The sequence below is a fragment of the Equus caballus genome, chromosome 18 (genome assembly GCF_041296265.1).
Source record: "Equus caballus isolate H_3958 breed thoroughbred chromosome 18, TB-T2T, whole genome shotgun sequence".
NCBI classification, from domain to species: domain Eukaryota; kingdom Metazoa; phylum Chordata; class Mammalia; order Perissodactyla; family Equidae; genus Equus; species Equus caballus.
Genome location: NC_091701.1, coordinates 64376161 through 64398045, shown reverse-complemented (window position 1 = coordinate 64398045; position 21885 = coordinate 64376161). Strand labels below are relative to the sequence as shown.

The 21885-nt window shown below is 36.2% G+C and overlaps 1 protein-coding gene across 1 annotated transcript in view; it reads left to right on the top strand.

Moving 5' to 3' along the window:
* ZSWIM2 (zinc finger SWIM-type containing 2) overlaps positions 1 to 21885 on the top strand; it is a 59662-nt gene that overhangs the window by 27721 nt on the left and 10056 nt on the right. The window lies entirely within an intron of this gene.

Here is a 21885-nt window from a genome sequence, read left to right as displayed (position 1 = left end):
GGAGTAAGTTGTCAGCAGAGAAGAAAAAAAACAAGTATTGTAAAGATAAGAATGAGAAGAAAGCAGATGGAACATAACTTGACGTGACCAAGAAACGGGAATTTGAGGCAGAGGGAACAGGCAATTTCAAAGACTAAGAGTTTTAGCCCCTGCTCAGCTGTGGCCAGGTGGAGAGACCTGCAGTTTCCTGTGAGCTTCAGCATTGTATGCTTCTTACCCTCAGTTTCTCAGTGGCAAATTTATCGTGTTGCCAGGTGTTGTGGCAGCGAAGGCATACAGCGGCGGCAGGAGCCTAACTCACCAGGAGGCTGGTGGCCATGGGGTTTTGCAATGATGGGAAAAGCAGACACAGTGGGAGACTTGAGTGAAAGGAGCCTGGAGGCCAGCAGTTGTCTCAAACCCTCTTGGCTGCTCTCTTAATTTCCCCGAGCCCTTCATCTGCGCCATAGAGTTTAAGAGCTGCAAGAATTTTTGGAGGAATTTTATTTTCTTTATGAAGAACATGTTTTCTTTATGAGGAAAATGAAGTTTAAAGGGCTTTAATGTCCCACCCAAGGTGAGGAGGCAAGTCTAGAGGAAAAGATCCCCATTTTCTTGCTCCTAGTCCGAGATTAATGTTCTCTGTCTCTTTCAGTCGCAATCTTTCTCGATCTCTCTCAGCTTTGCATTGAGAGAGTATTATATTATCCCATTTTAAACTAATTTTTTTGTTTATGGCTAGAGAATGTTTTCTGGAGCTTGTAAAGGCAGAATACTGTTGTTAACAATGGGGTGTGGTTAACTTATATTTATAGAATCAGTATTACACTGAGTGAATACCTTCATGAGTATTATCATGATTAGTTACTACATGTATAATGTGTTGCTTGTACATATTGTAATAAATATTTTATTCAAAGAAGCTATTATAATGAAATATTCAGAGGTACATGTTGCAGGAACCTTTCCAAAAGCAATTAGAAGATTCAAAACTGACGGAACGGCTTCTTTCTGAGTGATGACTACTGTGAAGCAAGTTCTGCTTTTAATGTGTTCTTTGAAGAGGATGACCAATTTTTTTTAAGTTAAAATGTCATTATTATTGGCACTTTATGATGAGTGACTGATCTTCCTGGGGCGGAGGGAGCATTTTTCAAGCTTGAATGGGAAACATTGATTCACATAAAAGACAATTTGGCATAACACAGAGGTTGAAATCACTTGGATTTCAGTCTGTAAATAAGTTGTACTGTTTTGTGGCCATCTGTTTCACAATTGAAACACAGTTCCAAGTTGTATACTTGTTCAAATATTTGAAATCCTGAGAGTAAAGACTGGAAGATGTAACACTAAAGATCAAATTGTGCTTCAGACACAACTTTAAGATAGTAGCGATTTACTAGTATGTTACTCTTACAGTACAGAGGAGAAAGGTAGTAAAGAAAATTTAAACATTTTAAGTAGTTGCTTTTGTTAGAAAAATGTCAATAATGGGCTAGAGGTATGTTTCAGAGATACTTCATTAACATCTGAATAAGACAATCAAGGTATACTGACAAAAATTCCTCTCTTCCAAAAAATACCACCATATGAGTTATAACTTTGGGAGAAATCTGTGCAAGCTGGAAATACTAAAATAGTTTCCTTTTACACTTTCTAAAACCACTAAAATATAATAAAGTTAATTTTCTAAAGTGTCACATACCCATGTCACTGATTAATTAAAATAAAAATAACAATTTGCTTCTTATTGGTTTTTTCTAATTATTATAAATAATTAATGATTTTAAAATGCTAAAATTCTAAATTATAATTACAGAATTAAATAGAAAAAGAATCTAAAGGTCATGGTTTTCAAATACAAGATTTCAAAAATCAGTTATTTTTCAGAAAAATGAAAATCATTAAAATATTTTGATCCTGATTATTTAAATAAATTTTATGGTACTAATTATATAGTTACTTCAAAATAAAATGATGAAACTATTATAAATGTGGCATAGATTTTGAAAATAAAATATGGCACCAGCACAGATTTGTATTCTTTTGTTTATAAGAAAACTCCTTTCAAAAGATGTAATTTAAAAAATCTGAGTTCCTGATTTTACTATACTGTAGGGTGCTAAGGGATTATGCACAAAAAAATAAAACAGTATGATAATGATAATTCTTAAATGTAATATTTTTAAACTTCAATTGATTATTTTGACAATAGGGAGTTTTAAAATATATTACTTTGTATTGTAACCAGTGTAAAATTCACCCAAATCCCTCTGGATACTTACTGTTTTATTTGGTGTTTAAAGTGTTTTAAATTTAAATCTGAAATGCATCATATCTACATGTATTCTCTAACTTTCCAAATGCCTCCATTATTTTAAAGAATGATACAAAAAAATGACAATACCTGATTTCCTAGAAGCCAGAAAGTCCTAGACTTTAACGAGAGAATATTACATAATTTAATGGTGACAAATGTTGTCTAGAGAAAAAAATGACCAAAGGAATATGAAAGAATATATCTTTAATGTTCTGTATGGGAATTTAGCTGTACAATTCCTAGTAGTTCTCCACACAATGCATTAAAGATTGACTTTCTTATTTTTTTCAGCTTTATTGGGGTATAATTCACAAATAAAATTGTAAGATATTTAATATATACATCATCATGATTTGATATATATATAAACTGTAAAGGATTCCTCCCATTTAATGTTTTAAATATGTGTATATATGTGAAAATTTAAGTTCTACTTTCTTAGCAAATTTCAATTATATAGTGTTATCAACTGTAGTCACCATAATATGTTATTCTTGAGGAAGCTGCATACTGTTTTCCATAGTGGTTGCAATAATTTGCAATCCCATTAACAGTGTACAAGCGTTCCCTTTTCTCCACAACTTCGCCAACACTTCTTATTTCTTCTCTTTTTGATGATAGCCATTCTAACAGGTGGGAGGTGATCTCCCATTGTGGTTTTGATTTGCAGTTCCCTGATGATTAGAGATGTTGAGGATGTATTCATGTACCTGTTGCCCATCTGTATGTCTTTAGAAAATGTCTGTTCAGATCTTCTGCCCATTTTTTCAATCGGATCGTTTGGTTTTTTGCTATTGAGTTGTATGAGTTCTTTGTATATTTTGGATATTAACCCCCTATCAGATATATGATTTGCAAATAATTTTTCCCATTCCATAGGTTCCCTTTCATTTTGTTGATGGTTTCCTTTGCTGTGCAGAAGCTTTTTAGTTTGATGCAGTGCCACTTGTTTATTTTTGCTTTTGCTGACTACTTTTGGTGTCAAATGCAAAATATCAGCAAGACTGATGTCAAGGAGCTTACAGCATATGTTTTCTTCTAGGAGTCATATGGTTTCAAGTCTTATGTTCAAGACTTTAATCCATTTTCAGTTGATTTTTGTGTATGGTGTAAAACAGTGTTGCACTTTCATTCTTTTGCATGTGGCTGTCCAATTTTCCCAACACCATTGATTAAAGAGATTGTTCTTTCCCTATGGTGTATCCTTGCCTCCTTTGTCATGAATTAATTCACCATATATGCATGGGTTTATTTCTGGGCTCTCCATTCTGTTCCATTGACCTATATACTGTTTTGATAACTATAGCTTTGTAATATAGTTTAAAAGAAGCATGATGTATAGTTTTAAGAAGCATGATGCCTCCAGCTTCATTCTTCTTTCTCAAGATTGCTTTGGCTATTCAGGGTCTTTTGTGTTTCCATACAAGTTTTAGGATTGTTTATCCTATTTCTGTGAAAAATGCCGTTAGAATTTTGATAAGGATTACACTGACTCTGTGGAATGTGGACATTTTAATATATTCTTCCAACTCATGAGCCCAGAATATTCTTTGATTTATTTGGGTCTTTGATTTCTTTTATCAATGTCTCATAGTTTTCAGTGTTCAGTATTTTACCTCCTTGGTTAAATTTATTCCCAGGTATTTTATTCTTTTTGATGCAATTGCAAATGGGATTGTTTTCTCAATTTCTCTTTCTGATAGTTCGCTCCTAGTGGATAGAAACACAAGTGATTTTTGTATATTTATTCTATATGCTGCAATTTTACTGAATTTTTTATTAATTCTAACAGATTTTCAGTGGAATCTTTAGGGTTTTCTATATATAATACATCATCTGAAAATTAAAAGAGTTTTACTTCTTCCTTTCCAATTTGAATGCCTTTTATTTCTTTTTCTTGCATAATTGCTCTGGGTAGGACTTCCAATACTACATTGAATAAAAGTGGCAAGAGTGGGCATCCTTGTCTTGTTCCTGATCTTAGAGGGAAAGTTTTCAGCTTTGCACCATTGAGTATGATGTTGGGCTTGTCACATATGGCCTTTATTATGTTTAGGTACATTCCCTCTATACTCATGTTGTTGAGAGTTTTTATCATAAATGGATGTTAAATTTTGTCAAATGCTTTTTTTTGCATCTATTGAGATGATCATATGATTTTTATCTCTCATTTTATTAGTGTTGTGTATCACATTGATTAATTTGCACATGTCGAACCATTGTTGCATAATCCTTGGAGTAAACCCACTTAAGCATGGTGTATGATCATTTCAATGTATTGTTGAATTCAGTTTGCTAAAGATTCATTGAGGATTTTTGCATCTATATTCCTCAGAGATATTGGCCTATAATTTTCTTTTCTTGTACCATCCTTGTCTGATTTTGGTATCAGGATAATGCTGGCCTCACAAAATGAGTTTGGATGTATTGCCTCCTCTTCTTTTCTTTGGAAGAGTTTGAGAAGGTGTGGTATTAATTCTTCTTTAAATGGGAGAATTCACCAGTGAAGCCATCTGGTCTTGGGTTTTTGTGTATTGGGAAATTTCTGATAACTGATTCAATATCCTTATTAGTAATCAGTCTTTTCAGATTTTCTATTTCTTCATGATTCATTCTTGGTAGGTTGTATATTTCTAGGAATTTATCGTTTCTTCCAGATTGTCTAATTTGTTGGCATATAATTGTTCATTCTAGGCTTTTATGATCCTTTGTACTTTTGTGGTATCAGTGGTAACATCTCTTTCATTTCTGATCTTATTTATCTGAGTCTTCTCTCTTTTTTCTTGGTGAGTCTAGCTAAAGTTTTGTCAATTTAATTTATCTTTTCAAAAAATCACCTCTTAGTTTCATTGATCTTTTCTATTGTCTTTTTAGTCTCTATTTCATTTATTTCCATTCTAGTCATTGTTTCTTTCCTTCTACTAACATCAGGCTTAGTTTCCTCTTCTTTTTCTGGTTCTTTGAAATGTAAAGTTAGGTTGTTTATTGAGATCTTTCTTGTTTCTTAAGTAGGCATTTATCACTATGAACTTCCCTCTTAGAATTGCTTTGGCTCGATCCCCTACGTTTTGGTATGTTATATTTCCATTTTCATTTCTCTCAAGGTATTTTTGACTTCTCTTTTGATTTCTTCTTTGACCTATTGATTGTCACCAGCATGTTGTTTAATCTCTATATGTTTGTGAATTTTCCAGCTTTTTTCTTGTAATTGATTTCTAGTCTTATACCATTGTGGTCAGAAAAGATGCTTGATATGATCTCAGTCTTCTTAAATTTATTAAGAATTGTTGTGTGGCCTAACATATGGTCTATCCTGGGGAATGTTCCAAGTTTGCTTGGGAAAACGTACATTCTGCTGCTGTAGGATGGGATTTTCTGTAAATGTATGTTAAGTCCATGTGATCTTAAAGCCAACATTTCCATATTGATTTTCTGTTTGGATTATTTATGCATTGATAAAAGTGAGTGTCAAAATCCTCCACTATTATTATATTGCTATCTATTTCTCCCTTCAGGTATGTTAATATTTGCTTTATTTATTTAGATGCTCCTGTTTTGGGTGCATAAATATTTACAAACGTTATATCCTCTTCTTGGATTGACATCTTTATCATTAAATAATGACCTTATTTTTTAATAAATAAATACTTATTAACACAATATGATTAATAAGTGAGTAAAGTGGCTTGGGTCAGTTTGGAACAGAAGACGATTTGCCCAACATCACATAAATTGATTCCTGCTACCATTAAATGCCAAATAATTGGACCCATTTTATTAAGGGAAGCCAATCAATATTGAGTCAAGGTAAACAATGCAGTATTTTAGGAAGTTCAGCACACTGAAGTCTGGAGAATGAGTTGGGAAAAAAACATGAGAGACAAGAACATCAGTGAGGAGATTGTTGCTACAACCCTGGTGAGGCAAGAGTCAGAGGTGCAGCATGGTGCAGTAGAACAAACCTGGCTATGGACACATGAGAGATCCTTGTTCGGATGCTCAGTCTGCCACTTATCAGCCATGTAGCTGTCAAGAAGTCACTCTTTTCTCAGATTCAATTTTCAGTTTTATAATGACTTTCTTTGCCTGTTATTAAAGTCTTTCTCTTAAAGTCTATTTTGTCTAAGTATAGCTACGTCAAGTTTCTTTCGGTTTCCATTTGCATAAAATATCTTTTTCTATCACATCATTTTCAGCCTGAGTGTGTCCTTAAAGCTGAAGTGAGTCTCTTGTAGGCAACATATAGATGATTCTTGTTATTTATCCATTCAGCCACTTTATGTCTTTTGATTGCTTTGGGTAGTTGGACATTTTAACAATATTAATTCTTCCAATCCATGAACATGCCATACCTTTCCATTCATTTGAATTTTCTTCACTTTCTTCCACAATATCTTATAATTCTTAGCGTAGAGATCTTTTACCTCCTTGGTTAAATTTACACCTAAGTATTTCATGATTTTTGATTCTGTTGTAAAGGAATGGTATTATTTATTTCTTTTTCAGATAATTTCTTGTTAGTGTATAGAAACACTACTCATTTTTGTTTGTTACTTTGTATCCTGCAAGTTTATTGAATTCATTGATCTAACAGTTTTTTGATGGAGTCTTTAGGATTTTCTGTATATGAAATTATGTCATCTGTAAATAGGGACAATTTTACTTCTCTCTTTCTAGTTCAGATACCTTTTATTTATTTTTCTTGCCTGACTGCTCTGGCTAGGACTTCCACTACTTTGTTGAATAGGAGTGGTGAGAGTGGTCACCCTTGTCTTGTTCCTGATGTTTAAGGAAAAGCTTTCAACCTTTCACCATTGAATGTGATATTAGCCTGGGCTTGTGACATATGGCTTTTGCTATTTTGAGGTAGATCCCTTCTAATTATATTGTTCTTTTTTTTCTGAGAAAGATTAGCCCTGAGCTAACATTTGTGCCAATCTTCCTCTGCTTTACATGTGAGTTGCTGCCACAGTGTGGCTGATGAGTGGTGTAGGTCTGTGCCCAGGATCCTAACCCAAGAACCTGGGCCACCAAAGCAGAATGTGCTGAACTTTACCACTGAGTCACAGGGCTGGCCCTAAGATATGTCCCTTCTATTCATAGTCTGTTAAGAGTTTTTATGATGAATGGATGTTGAATTTTGTCAAATGGTTTTTCTGCATCTATTGAGATGATCATATGATTTTTCTTTCATTCTATTAATGTGATGTAGCACATTGATTGATCTGTGAATGTTGAACCATCCTTGTATTCCAGAGATAAGTGTCACTTGATTATGGTGAATGATCTTTTAAATGTGCTACTGAATTCAGCTTGCTAGTATTTTTTAAGGATTTTGACACCTATATTCATTAGGGGTATTGGCCCATAGTTTTCTTTTCTGGTAGTGTCCTTTTCTAGTGTTGATATCAGAGTCATACTTGCTTTCAAAAATGAGTTTTGGAGTATTTTCTCCTTTTCGTTTTTTGGAAGAGCTTGAGAAGGATTGGTATTAATTCATCTTTAAATGTTTGGTAAAATTCACCAGTAAAGCCATCTGGTCCAGGGTTTTCCTTCATTGGAAAATTTTTGATTATTGACTCAATCTCCTTACTAGTAATTGATCTATTCAGATTTTCTATTTCTTTCCTATTCAGTCTGGTGTGTTGTATCTTATAAGAATTTTCCCATTTCTTCTACATTGTCCAATTTGCTGGCACATATTTGTTCATAGTAGTCTCTTATAATCCTTTGTATTTCTGTGGCATCAGATGTAATGTCTCCTTTTTTCATTTATAATTTTTGTGATTAGGGTCCTTTCTCGTTTTTCCTTGGTAAGTCTAACTAAAGCTTTATCAATTTTGTTTATCTTTTCAGAGAACAAACTGTTAGTTTTGTTAATCTTTTCTATCTTCTCTCTATTGCCTATTTCAATTATTTCTGCTCTAATCTTTATCATTTACTTCCTCCTGCTAACTTTGGGCTAGGTTTGTTCTTCTTTTTCTACTTCCTTAAGCATAGAGTCAGGTTGTTTATTTATGATCTTTCTTGTTTCTTAGTGTAGGCATTTATGGCTATGACATTTTCTGTCTTAGAACTGCTTTTGCTGCATTCCGTAAGTTTTGGTTTGTTGTGTTTCCACTTTCATTTCCCCTTTTATTTCTTCTTTTCTCCATTAACTATTCAGGAGAGTGTTGTGTAATTTCCATGTGTTCATGAATTTTCAAGTTTTCCTCCTGTTATTAATTTCTAGTTTCATACCAAATGGTCAAGAGAAGATACTTGGCATGATTTCCATCTTCCTGAATTTGTTAAGACTTGTTTGTGGGCTAAGATATGGTATATCCTTTTCAGCTCTAGGATTTTTATTTGCTTGTTTTTAATAGTTTCTATTTCTTTATTGAACTCATTTTTTTTCATGCACTTGAGAAGAATGTATATTCACATATTCTGCTGTTGTAAGACAGAATGTTGTCTATATGTCTGTTAGGTCCATTTGGTCTACAGTGTTGTTTAAATTCACTCTTTCCTTACTGATTCTCTGTCTCGTTGATCTGTCCATTGTTTAGAGTGAGGATATTAAAGTCCACAACTAGTATGATATTGCTGTTTATTTTTCCTTTTATCTCTGTTAGATTTTGTGTGATTTATTTGGGTGCTCCAATGTTGAGTGCATAAATATTTACAATTATTATGTCTTCTTGATGGATTGACTCCTTTATCATTATATAATGACCTTCTTTGTCTCTTTTTACCACTTTTAGTTTAAAGTCTATTATGTCTCATATAAGCATAGTTATCCCTGCATTTTTTTGGATAGCATTTCCTTGAAATATCCTTTTCAATCACTTCACTCTCAGTCTGTAAGTGTCTTTAAGTCTAGTGAGTCTCGTGTAGGCAGCATATTGTTAGATCTTGTTTTTAATCTCTTCAGTCATTCTCTGCCTTTTGAATGGAGAATTTAATCCATTTAAATATAAAGTAATTATTGATAGATAAGAACTTACTATTGCCATTTTGTTAATTGTTGTCTGGCTGTTTTGTAGATTCATTGTTTTTTGTTTCATATCCTGCTTACTTTTTTATTTTTGATGTCTTTTGGTATCAGTATGCTTTGATTTCTTTATCATGTTCTTTTGTGTAATTACTACAGGTTTTCCCCTTGTAGTAACCATGAGGAATACATAAAATATCTTAAAATTATAACACCTTATTTTAAACTTATAACTTGAATACAATTCCTAGACTGTACACTTTACTTCTTCTCCTCCTCACATTTTAAGTGAATGATGTTAAATTTACTCATCTTTTATATTGTGTAACTAGTAAAACAGATTATTTTAGTTATGGTTATTTTTACCACATTTGTCTTTTAACTTTTAAACTAGAGTTTAAGTGACTTAAATACTACCATTACCATATTACAAAATCTAACTTTGACTATATATTTACCATTACCAGTGAGGTTTTTGCTACTTTCTTATGTTTTTGTGATGTTAGTGTATTTTTACTTTTCATTCAAAGAACTCCCTTCAACATTTCTCGTAAAGTAGATCTAGTGGTGATAAACTTTTTCAGCTTTTGTTTGCTCAGGAAAGTCTTCATCTCTATTTTTCTGAAGGACAGCTTTGCCAGGTATAGAATTCTTTGTTGACAGTTTTTCTTCCAATATTTTAAATATATTATCCCATTCTCTCCTGGCCTGAAATGTTTTTGTTGAGAAATCTGTTGATAGTCTTGTGGAGATCCCCTTGTATGTAATTTCTCTTTTTTTCTTTTCCTGCTTTCAAAATTCTTTCATTGCCTTTGACTTTTGACAATTTAATTATTATGTGTCTCACTGTAGCCCTATTTGGGTTCAACCTATTTGGGACCCTTTGGGCCTCACGCATCTAAATGTCCGTTACTGTACCTTGGTTTGGGAAGTTTTCAACCATTATTGCTTTCAGTATACTTTTTTGTCCCTTTCTCTTTCTCTTCTCCTTCTGGAATTCCAGATATCACAGATCACATTATTCCAATAATGTGGATATTGTTTCTTTTCATTGTATCCCATAAGTCCACGGGCTTTCTCCATTCTTTTTTCTTTTTTCTCTTCTGATTGGATAATTTCAAATGTCTTGTTTTCTAGGTCACCAATTCCTTCTTCTGCATGGTTGAGTCCCCTTGTGAAGCTGTATATTGAAATTCTTCATTTCAATCCTTGTATTTTTCAGCTCTAGTATTTTTATTTGTTTGTTTTTAATAGTTTCTATTTCTTTACTGAACTTATTTTTTTCATGCATTGTTTTCCTAATATTGTTTAGTTGACTCTGTGTTCTTATCGTTCACTAAACTTCTTTAAGAGGATTATTCTGAATTTCTTTGTCTGACAGTTCATAGATCTCCACTTCTTTAGGGTCACTTTATTAGTTTCCTTTGGTGGTGTCATGTTTACCAGATTTTCGTGATCATTTATTCCTTATGTTGGTATCTGTGTATTTAAGTAAGTGGTCTCCTCTTCCAGACTTAAGAGGTTCTTTGAGACTTTACAGAACTGGCAGAGACAGTTCTTCATCAATCAGCTCAGTTTCAGTTTCTGGACATGGCTGCTGGTAACATCCTTGGGCAGGAGGGACTTGCTATCAAAGTCTATTTTGGGATGAGGCAACTGCTCAAGTTCTGAGATTGAGGGGGTGGCACTGGCCTAGAAAAGTTGGATAGTACTGCTGGCTTGGTTACCTGCCTAAATGAGGCTTATGATGGGCTCTATGGTTGCCCGAATTCTCTAGTCATCATACTAGATTGTTAGGATTGGATACCATACTCAGCAGTATATGGGACTTATGAATTAGCTTCTCTGCACTTTCTGGGAAGCAGAACAAGCCCCAGGGCTTGCATCGCTCATCGTTTGGTGACCTGACCCTGGCAAAACTGTCCACTGCATTCCCTGGCCAGATGGGGCCACAAGTTTTTCTCTGCAGAAGGGGAAAGCTCTGGGCTGTGCTCTCTGTTTAAGTGCCACTTTAAGCAGGGCTGTTTGATAGACTATGCCGCTTCCCATGTGCTCTGGTTAGGTTCCCTAGCCAGGTGCACTGAAAGCTGTATGCAACAATGGATGGAGCTATGAATTAGTTTCTCTGCCTGGGCACAGTGGGAACCAGCTCCAAGGTCAGTAAGGCTCTTTGTTTGTGGTCTTGACTCAAGCCAATCCATGCCGCAAGTTCCCTGGCAAAACAGGATCACTGATTTTTCTCTGCAGATAATCAGCTCTGTCTGCTGGACTTTCTATTCAAGCATTACTGGGCTGTGCAGCTTACCATGCTTTATGGTCAGGTGGGCTGGGAACTTTAGTCAGCAGTGAATGGGGCTATGAATAAGCTTCCCTGCCTGGGCAGGGGCAGACTAGGCTCCAGGGCTAGCAATGCTCTTCATCTGGGGACCTGAATCACAGACCTGTTCTCAACTGAGTTCCCTTGTCAGACTGTGCCACCAACTTCATTCTGCAGATGGGCAAAATTGCTGATTGAGACTACTGGTTGGCACTGCAGGTAGGAACTCAGTCTGCCAAGATCTGAGTGCTGGTTGTTCCAAGCCCCTTTCCCCTTCTCCATTACAATCAGATTCCCAGTGGTCAAGCCCCACAGACTGACGTATAATCCCTCTGGGGCGAGACTGGAGTGGGGCTCCCAAGAAGTGACTGACCATGCTGAAGGAGCTAGATATCCACCCTGGGCCCTCTTTTCCCCCTGGAAGAACTAAAGATGCAGAAGAGTCCTCTCAGCATATCGCTTCACTGGCCCTGGGGAGAGGCAATGCAGTTGGCATGTGTCCAGTCCTCTTACCCTTCTAATGCAGTCTATCTTGGTCTCTATGGTGCAGAGGGGTTCCTCAGCCTCACCCTCATGTTCTAGGATTCTCTCAGTGGTGTTTAGTCCATAAATAGTTGATAGTTGTTATTCTTGTGAGGGGAAAAAAAGTCAGAAATGACCTATTTCACCATCTCAGTGATGTCACTCTCCTATTGAGGGTTTTTGCACCTATGTTCATCAGGGATATTGGCCTGTAATTTTCTTTTCTGGTAGTGTCCTTGTCTGGTTTTTGTATCAGGATAATGCTGGTCTGGTAAAATGAGTTGGAAGTGTTCCCTCCTCTACTATTCTTTGGAAGAGTTTGAGAAGTATTGGCATTGTTTCTTCTTCAAATGTTTGATAGAATTCATCAGTGTGGCTGTCATGTCCTGGACTTTTTGTTGTTGTTGTTGGGAGGTGTTTTATATTACTGATTCAATCTCCTTACTTGTTATCAGTATGTTCAAATTTTCTATTTTCTCATGATTCAGTCTTGGTAGGTTGTATGTTTCTAGGAATTTATCCATTTCTTCTAGGTTTCCCAGTTCATTGGTGAATAATTGTTCATAGCAGTCTCTTATGATCCATTGCATTTCTATGTCATCAGTTGTAAAGTCTCCTCTTTCATTACTACTAATACTTTTGACTTCTCTTTTGATTCCTCTTTTACCCATTGGTTGTTCAGTAGCATGTTGATTAATTTCCACATACATGTGAATTCTCTGTTTCTTTTCTTGTAATCGATTTCTAGTTTCATACCATTGTGGTCAGAAAAGATGCTTAATATGATTTCAATCTTCTTAAATATTAAGAATTGTTTTGTGACCTAACATATGATCTATCCTGAGAATGTTAAACGTGTGCTTGAGAAGAGTGTATATCCTGCTCCTGTTGGATGGAATGTTCTCTAAATGTTTTAAGTCCACCTGGTGTAACATGTCATTTGAGTTCAGTGTTTCCTTATTGATTTTCTGTCTGGATGAAATATCCATTGATGAAAGTGTGGTATTGATTCTCCTACTATTATTGTATTGCTGTCTATTTCTCCCTTCAGGTGTGTTAATATTTGCTTCATATATTTAGGTGCTCCTGTATTGCGTACATAAATATTTACAAATGTTGTACACTCTTGTTGGAGTCACACCTTTACCATTATATATTGACCTTCTTTGTCTCTTGTAACGTTTTTTGTCTAATATAAGTATACCTACCCCTCCTTTCTCTAGGGTTCCATTTGCATAAAATATCTTTTTCCATCCCATGACTTTCCGTCTGTGTGTGTTCTTAAAGCAGAAGTGAGTCTCTTTTAGGCAGCATATAGTTGTATCTTATTTCTTTTTATCCATTCAGCCACTTTATTTCTTTTGATCAGAGAATTTAGCCCATTTAAATTTAAAGTAATTATTGATAGGTATAGACTTACTATTGCCATTTTATTAAATTTTTTCTGGCTCTTTTGTAATTACTTTGTTCCTTTTTCTTCTCTTGCTCTCTTCCTCTGCAATTTGATGACTTTATAGTTGTATGTTGAGATTCCTCTTTTTTTTTTTTTTTGAAGATTGGCACCTAGGCTAACAACTGTTGCCAATCTTCTTTTTTTTTTTTTTTTCCTGCTTTATCTTCCCAAACGCCCCTGCACACAGTTGTATATCTTAGTTGCATCTCCTTCTAGTTGTGGGATGTGGGATGCCGCCTCCACGTGGCCTGATGAGTGGTGCCATGTCCGCACCCAGGATCCGAACCCTGGGCCGCCACAGCGGAGCGTGCGAACTTAACCACTTGGCCACGGAGCCGGCCCGAGATTCCTTTCTCTTTATGTTTTGTGTATTTAAGTTTTTGCTTCATGATTACCATGGGGCTTACATAAAACATTTTATAGCAGTATGTTTTAAGTTGATAACAATTTAATTTTAAATGTATGCTTAACCTCTACATTTCTACTCTCCTCCCCCACACTTTATGTTTTTGATGTCACATTTTGCATATTTTTACTTTGTTTATCCATGAACAAATTATTATAGTTATAGTTATTTTTAACATTTTTGTCTTTTAATCTTTATACTTGAGTTACAAGTGATTTACCCATCACCATTACAACATTGCAGTATTCTAAATTTAATTTTATACTTTCATTTACCACTGAGATTTATTGTCATATGTTAATTAGTGTCCTTCCCTTCAGTTTGAAAAACTCCCTTTAACATTTCTTCTAAGGCTTGTCTAGTTGTGATGAACTCCTTCAGTTTTTGTTTCTGGAAAACTCTTTATCTCTTCTCCAGTTCTCAAGGACCACTTTGCCAGGTAGAATATTTTTGGTTGGCAGTTTTTCATTTAGCACTTTGAATATATCATGCTACTCCCTTCTGGCCTGCAAATTTTCTGCAGAAAATTATGCTGATAGTCTTAGGAGGGTTCCCTTGTATGTAACAAGTTGTTTTTCTCTTTCTGCTTTTAAGATTCTCCCTTCGTCTTTAACTTTCACCAATTTAAATAAGATGTGCCTTGGTGTGGGTCTCCTTGGATTTATTTCGTTTGGAAGTCTCTAGTTTCCTAGATCTGGATGTCTGTTTCCTTCCCCAGGTTAGTGATGTTTTCAGCCATTATTTCTTTAGATGAATTTTCTGCCCTTTTCTCTCTCTCCTTCCTGAATCCCATTAATGCAAATATTGTTCCACTTGATTTTGTCCCATACGTTCCTTAAGCTGTCGTCATTCTTTTTCCTTTTTGCTGCTCTGATTGGATGAATTCCACTGCCCTGTGTTCAAGTTCACTGATTCCTTTTTCTACTTCATGTAGTTTGATGTTGAATCTCTCTATTGAATTTTTCTGTTCAGTTATTGTATTCTTTCAGCTATGTAATTTCTGTTTGGTACTTTCTTATATTTTCTATGTGGTTATTGAAATTCTCACTTTGTTCATGCATTCATTGTTCTTCTTAGCTCAGTGAGTGTCCTTATGACTGCTATATTGAACTCTATCAGATAAATTACTTGTCTCCATTTCAATAAGGTTTGTTTCTAGAATTTTATCTTATTCTTTTGTTTGGAACATATTCCTTGGTTTATTCATTTTGCTTGAGTCTCTGTGTTGATTTCTGCACATTAGATAAAAGAGCTACCTCTCCCAGTTTTGAGGAACGTTCCTGTGCAAAAGATGAACCTTATCATTCATCCATGCCTGAGCTCTTGGTTGTTGCTCAATCCTTTGTGATTGTTCAAGCTGCCTTATTTGTTCTTAGCAGCTTCCAGTAGTTGAGCGTGTACCAAGACTGTCAGTGTCCCAAAGGGGAGGTCACAGTCCACACCTAGATGTAGGCTATTTGGAAGCCAGACCTTCAGGCAGAAGCTGAGAAAGTGTGTAGCTAGGCACTCTCCATGGAGAAACTGGGAGATGGGCTTTTTTGCCTTCTTCCTCTGTGCTGATCCTGAGGGTAGAGCTGCAGGGAGCAAGTGGTGCTGCTACATCCATTAAGAACTGCTTCTTTGTTTGCTACTGTCCTATGGGACCCTGAATCAATCCGTGGAGGGACACCAGTTAAGAACTGTTTGTTTGCTACAGTCCTGTGTGAATCCTTGTGAATGTAAGCCTTGTTGGCTATCAGAAGCAGATGATCTAGGGATCTGTTCCTTGGTTGGCAGCCCCAAGAGGAAGGGCACCAGACATCTGTACAAACTCCTTCCAGGAAGATGCTGATGACTTGGAGTGGGCTAGATGAAGAGGGCAGAGGAATATTTGCAGGCTTTCCTTGTCTCCAGGGAGGATCACAGTCAGCCCATAGATGCATGTTAGAAGTCTGACCCTCAGGCAGCTGTTTTGGGGGTATGCAAATAGGCCTCCTTCAGGGAAAGATGGAGGTGGGCATTTTTTTACCTGCTCTTTCTATGCTGAACCCTCAGGGGATAACCACAGTGAATCCTTGTGATCCCTTTAAGAACTGTTTATTTGCTAAAGTCTTGTTGGTGTCATGAATGCAAGCTTCATTGGCTTTCAGAGCTAGGTTTTTGGGGACTTGTCCCTCAGTTGGGAGTCTTAAAAATTGGGGCACTAGCTTTAAGGTCCAAGCCTTTGGCTCCTCAGGGAAAAGCTTGGGGTTGGGAGTTCCCTCCAGATTGTATGGCTCTATGCTAGGGGTGGGGTTTATGGCTAGAGGGTGTCTCAGCCTTTCCTATCTGTTCCAGCATAGGTGATGCAGATATTGTCTCGTTGACCTGATATGTAGGAGTCACTCAGCTAGTCTCTGTATTTCTTTTCGAAGGAATTGCTCAATGTATAGCTGTAGATTTATTGGGTCCTCGCAAGGAGGTGAACTCAGGAGGCTCCTATGTTGCCATCTTAAACTAGAACCCCAAGGACTTCTTTTGTGTTTGTGTGTAGTTTTAGTTTTACAATAAAGTTGAGAAAGAGGTATAGATATACCCTCTGCCCCCACACAGGTGTGGCCTCCCCCATTATCAACATCACTCACAAGAATGATACATTTTTTATTGAGGATGAACCTATATTGACGCATTATAATCACCCAACATCTATAAATCACCAAAATCCAGAAAGAGTGAACTCTGGAGTTCACTCTTGGTGTTGTACATTCTATGGGTTTGGACAAATGTATTATGACATATATCCATCATTATAACGTCAAACAGAGTATTTTCACTGCCCTAAAAATCCTCTGTTCTCTGTATATTCACCCCCCCCCCAACAACTGATCTTTTTTACTGTCTCCTTAGTTTTGCTTTTTATAGAACATCTTATCATTGGAATTATACAGTATATAGCCTCTTCAGATTGACTTCTTTCACTTAGTAATAAGCATTTAAGTTTCCATCATGTCTTTTCATGGCTTGATAGCTCATTTCTTTTTAGCTCTAAATAATATTCCATTGTCTGGATGTCCCACAGTTTATTTATCTATTCACCAACTGAAGGACATCTTGGTTGCTTCCAAAACTTTCTCTTTATACAAGGAGATCTTTCCAATGATTATTTTAATTAAAAAATGGGTTATTGGGGGTTATTTTATTTCTTTTAATTTTATAAAATCTTTGTTGTGGTTAGAACCCTATTATAAATTCTCAGAAATTTAAAGAGTTCCTCTTCTACAAATATTATTTCATTGAAGACGTGTCCTCTTTTTCTCTTGGAAAAGTACCTCAAATCAGAATAAATATTTTTTTCTAAAATAATTTCCATTCAATATATCACACCAAAGTTCTATGCTTCTGACACTTAGAACCCAAGAGACTCTGTATGTGTGTGTGTGTGTGTGTGTGTGTACACAGATATGTACACTTTGAAAACTTTGGGAATTCAGGAAAATGTTAGTTTCAAGAAGTAAATGAATAACTACAGAAACAATTTAAATTAAATCCAATCCAACAGTTCAGAAAAACAACTAGCCACTCACTATACTATTGAATCTCTGTTCCAAGGGACAGAGAGGGTCTTCATCCTCAAGAAGCTTAGTATCTACTGGGGAAGGCATATACGTAGGCAACCTACGTAATTTCAGATAATGAGAATGAATAGAAAAAATAAGGGCTGGATGACATGATAGGAAGTGCCTGGGAATTGGGGGTTAGAAACTAACTTAGATGGGGTGAGAGAAAGTCTCAGAAATTCAGCAGAGGACTGAGTAACAGTAATCAGAAATAGGAAGGAGCATTCCAAAGAGGGAAGGCCAAATGCATCATCCCCAGGCCAAGACATGCTGGAAACGTCTTGGAAGTTTCAAGGAACTGGAAAAAAAAGAGAAAACAGTGAGTCTAGAACTGTTGCAGTGTGGGGAACAGTCGTGGAAAGAACAGTTTTTATATGGGGCAAGCGAAGAATGCACCAGGCAGTGCACATAGAAAGGCAGCACTTTTTCCGGATGCTTCATGAGGTTCCCATAGTGTGTAGTTCAAATCCTAAGATTTTACTTAGCAAAGATGAGTGTTAGAGTCCTGCCTCTCAGACTGTATTGTGTTTACAAATCACTTGGGAGAGCTTGTTAAAATGTGAATACTAATTAAACATGTCGGGAGCAGCTCTGAAAAGTCTGCAGCTGTAACAATCTCACAGGTGATGCTGATGTTGCTGATCTAAGGACCACATTAGAAAGGTATGAGGTTTACAAAACTTGCTTATCATCAAAATCATTTGTATCTTCTGATAACTACATTGTTTGTGGACCCACCCAATCCAAATTTCTGGAAATAGGACCCAAGAATATCTACCAAAAAAGCCTCTGGAGGCTGGCCCCATGGCCAAGTGGTTAAGTTCACACTCCAGTTTGGCAGCCCAGGGTTTTGCCTGTTTAGATCCTGGGCACAGACCTAGTGCTGCTCATCAGCCATGCTGAGGCACCATTCCACATAGCAGAACGAGAAGGACCTACAATTAGAATATACAACTGTGTACAGGGGCCATTGGGGAGAAGAAGAAGAAGAAAAAAAGATTGCCAACTGATGTTAGCTCAAGTGCCAATCTCAAAAGAAACTCTTTAGGTGATAAAGCTAGCAAGTTTGAAGAGGACTGACAGAACACTACAGGCTGAGGAAATGGAATACGTTGATAAGGATGAAGATATTATCTACAAATACAAATCTATAAATATGTTAGCTCCTCTCTCTTGTTTAAAACAATGTTTTACTGTTATGGACTCTAGAAAATAGATTCTCTAACTGTAATCAACCAAAGACTTCTTTAAAATGGGATAACATAATGATCTCTGGATTAAAAGATCAAGAGAGGAAAAGTTCAAATTATTGAGAGAAAGAAAGAATTGAGTGAACTGGAAGTAAGAAATTTGATTCCTGTCAGATTTTGGCTTCTCCTTGGCTTTGTGTCCTGGGGTGAGCAACTGAAGCTCTCTAATCACATTCTCTCATAAGTAAAATATGGGGATCTCTGAAGCTTCCTTCAGCCCTTACATGCTAGGCCTCTCTACTAAAGAAAGAATTCTTACTCCCACCTCTCCTGGTGGCATCACAGTGCCATCTCCCCCAGTGCTTTTTCCCCCACTTGCACTGGGACAGGGCAGCAATCCAATCATGGAAAGAGATGTCTGTGTCCCCTTATTGCAGACACCCCCAAACTTTACCAGGGACTCTCTTGTCCCCTTACTCAACATTTCAGTCTATTCTCATACATGTTTTAGAACACAATTAAAACATCAGTGATCAAGAAAAACTAAAGGTTTTCTAGAAACAGTTTTTTTCTGAAGGAAATTGTATAATTAAATACTTTGAAATTGTACAACATACTTTATATTAATAAAAATTTAGAAAAAAAACTGCTGGGGTGGGGGGGTAAAAATAATCCAGGTTCCTTTGATTCATGAGTCAGTGGATAACAGGCCCATATAAAAACCTCCTCTTCATGCCTCTTCAATGGTTGTTGCTACATCATTCTAGACCACTGAGCAGGTATTACTGAGTTAAATGACACAATATGATCTATGGGAGGCAAACTATGCATGAGAGCAGCTGAGCAGTACTACCCCAATCCTGCTACATCCTCTAAGTAATTTCAGTGGTTCTCTTCCTTCCCCAATACTCAATGGTCCTAATGAAAAAACACAATAGTGGCTGTAAAGAGAACTCTGGCATCTGGAGGTTATACCTTGATAACTGACTATCAGAGATACCTGTAGGTGTTAGTTTGCAGTGATGATAATCAGCTTGTAATTGGAGATAATCTGATTGGTTAACAAGGGTTGAATCACAAAAGTGATCCCTGATAATTTAATTAAGTTCATCAAAGGTATTCTCCTAGAGTAATAACCACTATTTGCCTAGCCTGTGCTTTTCCTCTGTACCACCTTAAAAGTCTTACATCGGCCACGTAAGGGAGGCATTACTGTTCTGAGCACTGGCAGACCCATGTGACTCGGCGAAACTGAAGTTTACTAGGAATGTGAAGTGCCAAGACTTGAACCCAGGTCTCCTGACTTTTGCTCCCGTTTGTCAAATATTATTTGAAAATCTATGTTGTGAAATTGCAATATAGAATAAAAATGTAATAATCAGGGAAGAAATTAATATGAAAATAATTATTTTCCACTTATTTTTAAATAAGATTCTACTTACAAAAATTGAATTTATATCCAACTTGAGATATAAAGTGAAAGTCATATTTATGAAATTTAAAGAAGACACTGAAGTCATTGTCTTTTTTCTTTCAACTTCAGTACAAACATCACTTTATTTTTAAAATTCAAAATTATTAAATGGAATTGATATTTTACTTATATTTCTAAGTTTCTTATTACACAGATAATTTAATCACCTCGACGGATGGAAATCTTTTCTCATCCTATGTAACTTTTCTGGGCCATCTCACCTTGACCTGTTGCTCCAGACAACCATCTGGAATTCCCCAAATCTCTAATCCCTGCATCAGCTCCAACACCTGATGGTACCCTAACAGCCCAAGATTGCTTTAAAGATGCATGGGAACTCTCCTGGATGTTCCACTGACCCTTATAACTCAGACTATCCAAATGAAAAGGACAGCTCTTCTCTCAAGCCTGCCCCCAGGCACCCAGTTACCTCAATAATTGCTAATAAACATTAAATGAAAAAATTAATGAGAATTTTTAAAATGCAAAATTCAACTGAGTAAATCTGAAGATCTAATTGACTTTATTCAACAATTCATGAATTGGGCAGCATCCCATCTAGTAAATGAAAGGGAGCTCCAAGGAGCTGTACAAAATGAAAGGCTTTAATAGGCAGAAGTGAGGCAGGACAAGGAAGTCATTAGAAAAAGAAACAAGGATTGTTTCAGGCAAGGTCACCTTCCCTTAGGGGCCTTTAACAGCAGGGGTCTTATCAGGCAGATGACTTCACCAGTGTTGATCAGGAAATTCCAGGCTGATTGGTTTAACACTCCACTCCTGGGAGAGGATGAAACTACAATTAAGTCTTGATTTGCTGTCTTGTGGGCAAGTGACTCCATTTTGGTCAGTTGTGTTCTTTTTAACAGAATAAAATATCTGTAAAAGTACTTGTTAATAATTAAACATTTCTGTATTTAATGGGCACAAATCTTTTAGAAGTTACGTAAATTAGAAATCAAGATTTCAAAATAGAAGTACAGGGTCAGCCCCAGTGGCCTAGTGGTTAAGTTCAGGGCACTCCACTTCAGCAGCCAACGTTTGGTTCCCAGACACAGACCTACACCATTTGCCTGTCAGTGGCCATGCTGTGGCAATGGCTCACATACAAAAAAGAAGGTTGGCAACAGATGTTAGCTCAGGGTGAATCTTCCTCAGCAAAAAGAAAAAATAGAAGTACAGAATGCTAGATATTAGAGAAAAATTTAACCTGAATAAATTCTAAAAAGTACTTTCTAGTAAAACAAAAAAATATATTTTCTGAAGTATGGGAATATATAAAATAAAAATTATTTTGAGATATTTCCTCCACATTGCATATTAACCACAATTATGCTTTTCAATGTAGTCTTTAGGAAAGGTTTGTAACTAAGCTGTCCAAGTATAATAAGGCCAGACTCCTGGGAATGCAATTATCTGATTTGTTTTGAATCAGACTGTCTGCAGCTAGTAGACCTTGTTTTAATAAGGTCTCCAGGGATTACAACCAGTCAACATATGAATTATGAAACTTCTGGTAACCTGAAGAACAGAAGGAAAAAAAGAATTAAATCATGTGAGAAATCGGGCAATCCCTACAGGAGTGTAGAGTATTATTTACAACCACAGCAAGTATAAGGTGTGAAAACCAGGAAACATAGGGTTTAACCAGGAAAGGTTTGGTAACCAAAGGAAGAAAA